This window comes from Mus pahari, chromosome 2 (assembly GCF_900095145.1).
Source record: "Mus pahari chromosome 2, PAHARI_EIJ_v1.1, whole genome shotgun sequence".
Lineage (NCBI taxonomy): Eukaryota > Metazoa > Chordata > Mammalia > Rodentia > Muridae > Mus > Mus pahari.
Window position 1 is genome coordinate 158,056,006 of NC_034591.1, and position 4,147 is coordinate 158,060,152.

At 43.9% G+C, this 4,147-nt stretch overlaps 1 non-coding gene across 1 annotated transcript; it reads right to left on the reverse strand.

Annotated features, from left to right (window-relative positions):
- Positions 1-212: 212 nt before the first annotated feature.
- On the reverse strand, positions 213-340 carry LOC115063494. The gene has a single exon (XR_003843366.1). It is a non-coding gene; the product is annotated as a small nucleolar RNA SNORA17 (small nucleolar RNA).
- Between the last annotated feature and the right edge of the window lie 3,807 nt (positions 341-4,147).

Below are 4,147 nucleotides of genomic sequence, written 5' to 3' on the forward strand. Positions count from 1 at the left end.
AGCCACCTCTCAGGCCTGCAAGGTGCCAGACGGGTGGCCATCTCAGGCTAGCTCCCTGTCTGGGCTCCTGGCATTTGTCTGGTGCTCATCTTAGGAGTGGTCTCAGGAGTGCTGTGCCCCATTCATGCATTGTGCAGTTGGACCAGGTCTGTTCCCCCAGGCCTGCCTAGCACCAGACTGAAGGGCATCTCAGGCTCACTTTTTTTTCAGGGAATAATAGGCTACTAACATTCAGATGCTCATAGGTCAGAGCCCTGAACAGACATGGCCTCTCTCCTCTCTGCCACCTACTGATGCACATGTGACACAGCAGCCACACCTGCAATGCCTCTGGGACAGGACTAAGGACTGCATTTTACTTTGACTACATTTGCAAAAATCTTAGCAGATAACAACACATTTGTAGGTCCTGGGAAAGAAAATTTAGCCAACACAGTTCTAGATGAGAGAATGATTACAGAAAAGACCCTGTTTATCAGTTGATTGGAGGATTTGCTCTACAGATGTTGCAATTGTACGATTAATGTGCCCTAATGTTTATAGTTCCTAGACTATCTGCAATTCATAGTGTCAGTTATCAAAATAGGGTCTGATACACGATTTTCCAAACTTCTGTCTTTTCTGTCTGCCCTTCTATTTCTCTCCCTCCCTCGCCCTCTCTTCATCCTTCCTTCTTTCCCCTTTTCTCTCTCTTCTTCATCTGTCCATCTGTTCCTCTCTGTGTCTATGTGCCTGTCTTCATATAAGTGTGAGCACACATATTCCATGGGCAGAGGACAATCGCATGTGCTGTCTTATTGAGACAATGTCACTTGCTGTGTCACATACACACCAGGCTAGCTAGCCCTTCAGGTACAGGGACTTGTCTGATCACATCTTCCATCTCTCATCAGAAGCTCAGGAATGATCGAGTCTGCCTTTATGTGGGTTCTGGGATCTGAATTCAGGTCCTTACACTTGTATGGCAAATGATTGTCCCATGGAGCCATTTCCCCTACCACTAAGTGTTTTCTTAAGGATTATCTCTAGTTTTATAAAATTTCTCTCATAACTTGTGATAAAGGAGAAGGGACTAGAAGAAATCTCCACATTATACAAAGTAATCATTTTCAAGACTATGCTGGAAGCAGAATGTTATAAAGTTATTTAGTAGCTCAACTGGACACTCTTCAACACAGCTCCTTTTAGTGGGTAGTGTGGAAGATTCATGGCATTTTGGATGATTTAAACTTAAACTCAAGTGTTAGCACTGAATAGACCTGTTACACACACCACATCCTTCACCAGGGTTGCTGGGGGTTCATAACAGAGCTTATAGTGATAAAGTCATTTTTAGCCTCAGAAAGGACTTCAAATTGATTTAGGATTTAAAAAAAAAAAATCCTTCCTGGGCCAAGACAGTGATTGTAATGTTTAAATCACACGTTGAAAAAAGTGTTTTCAGAGCCAAGGTAGAAAAGGCGGCAGGGGAGTTGTGTACTCTGACCCTTGGCTGCCTGAATAACCGTGTAATAATTACAGGAGTCCACAAGTTTGCCAGGCATGGTGGCGCACGCCTTTAATCCTGGCACCTGAGAGGCAGAGGCAGGCGGATTTCTGAGTTTGAGGTCGGCCTAGTCTATAGAGTGAGTTCCAAGACAGCCAGAACTACAGAGAGAAACCCTGTCTTGAAAACAACAACAACAAAAAACCAAGAAAACAAAACAAAACACAAAAAAAAGAAAGAAAAAAGAAAAAAAGAAGGAGTCCACAAGTTCAAAGCCTGTTGTCTGAAGTTGGGCACGACCCTGACATCTTGGCATGGTTTGGTCCTGGCCAGCAGTAGACGAGGGCCAAGTGGCACCCCAAACAGAGAGAAAGTTGTGGGTAATTTTCAGCAAAGACCTGATTCAGTCCTTCATCCTCCTCCTCCTCCCTTCAAGTCCCATGCTCTCGAGCAGTTTCTAGTGACCCCACGCAGAAGGCCAGATCCTTCAGTTAAGCAGAGAAACTTAGGTTTAAGCTGTTGATTGCTTACTTGTTATTTTTCCCCCTGGGTGCAGACATTCTACAGGCTGGACATGCCAACTTCAGCAGGCACAAGGTTTTGATCTGTGTTTCCTGAGAGGAAAAGTCACCGACCTCAGCAGTTATGGGTCTTGTCCCTTGGTGGAGATCTATCCAGGGGTCCTGAATAATAAACATGTCATCTCATGGGAAGTAAGATTTGTGGTGGCCTGGGGGAAGATTTGTCACTTGGGAGAATTTAGCTTGTGGGGGTATTAGTCTACTTCTTGTGGAAGTTTGAAATCTGAAGTAGAACTCTGGAAGGAATAGTAATGAAAGTTAATGAGGAGCTTAGGCCTTCTGTTCCTTTACCTGGAAATGAAGAAGAAAAGGAAGAGGAAGAGGAAGAGGAGGAGGAGGAAGGAGGAAGAGGAAGAGGAAGAGGAGGAGAATGAAGGAAGAGGAAGAAGGAGGAAGAGGAAGAGGAGGAGAATGAAGGAAGAGGAAGAAGGAGGAAGAGGAAGAGGAGGAGGGAGGAGGAGGAAGAGAAAAAGGAGGAAGAATTATTAGAATAATAAGAAAAAAGCTGCAGCAGCAAATAATAATTAATAAAATAGTAATTAGGAGAATTAGATGAAGAGAAAAATAATAATCATCATCATAATCATAATAGTCATAATAATTAGAAGGAATGAGGAAGGAGGGGGAGGAGAATGCTACACCTAGTTTTTCTAATGCTTTAAAAAAGTCATGTAAATAAAATCATGAAAAATATGTATGATCAAACTTTGAGTGGAGACGGGAGAACCCTGGATATTAAAAGAAGAAAAAGAAAGAATATATAACAATGTAAAGCAGCACAGTGAAAAATAACAAAACTGAGAAGGTTCCAGGCAAAATAACAAAAGAATGTATTGGCTGGAGGGATGGATCAGTAGTTAGAACCCTCGTTGTTCTTACAGAGGACACAGGTTCAGTTCCCAGCACCCATGGTGGGAGGTTCAAGACTGTCTGTGACTGCATCCACAGGCAATCTGGAGTCCTCCTCTGACCTCTGCAGGCATCAGGCACACACGTGGTACACAAAAGTACCCGAAGGCATTCATTCATACAAGCAGGCACTTATATATACACATTTAAAAAAGAATATACACGAATTCAAGAGTAGCATTTGATCTATTAGACAAGAAATGATGACTGCACTCAATAAAGCAGAAAATATATTATGAAAATTAATGTTAGCTCTTTAGAAAAGAAGAAAAGAAAAAATACAGGGTACATGAGAGAAACAAACATCAGTAATGTAATTTAAAGATATTTTTGTCTTTTAAGATAGGTTCCCATGCGTCCCAGGCTTGCCTCAGACTTGCAGTGCAGCTGAGGATGACTTTGAACTTGTTACCCTCCTGCCTCTACCTTCTGAGTGTTGGGACTCTAGGCATGCATGGCCACGCCCAGTTTATGCTGGATGGGGCGTGGAACTCAGGGCTTCCTGCAGAGTGGGTGAGAACTACTTACATCCCTCACACTAAAAATGTTTCTTAAAACCAAAGTTGAATAAAACACAGGTCAATAGAATGCTGGTTTTCTTTATTTCAAGAAAACATTGCCATGAGGGGGTTTGTAGCCCCATGGAGGGGAAGAAACAGTGCCGACCAGCCAGAACCCTGCTCCCAGAGCTCCCAGGAACTGGACCACATGGAGGGACCCATGGCTCCGGCTGCATGTGTGGCAGAGGATGGCCTTGTTGGACATCAATGGGAGGAAAGGCCCTTGGGTCTGAGGCGGTTCGATGCCCCAGTGTAGGGGAATGCTAGGATGGGAAGGCAGGAGTGGGTGGGTGGGTGGGTGGGCGAGCACTTTCATAAAGGCAGAGAGAGGGGGGGATAGGACAGTGGGTTCTGGAAGTGACATCACACATGTAAGATCACTGGTCAAAAGCAAACATGACAGCCACAGGGGCGTCTTACAGAGTTGTAGCCAGGCCTCCTACTCTATCACCTCTGGTGGGTGGGTTTCTGTGAAAGTTTCTTTGTTGGGCCTTCGGTAAATATTTTTTAGGACTGGAAGCTGAGACACTGGTCATTGTCTGGGAAACTATTGGAAGTCACTGTTTTTTTTCTTTTAGGAAAGGAGGGTTTATTAAGGGATGTTGAAAGGT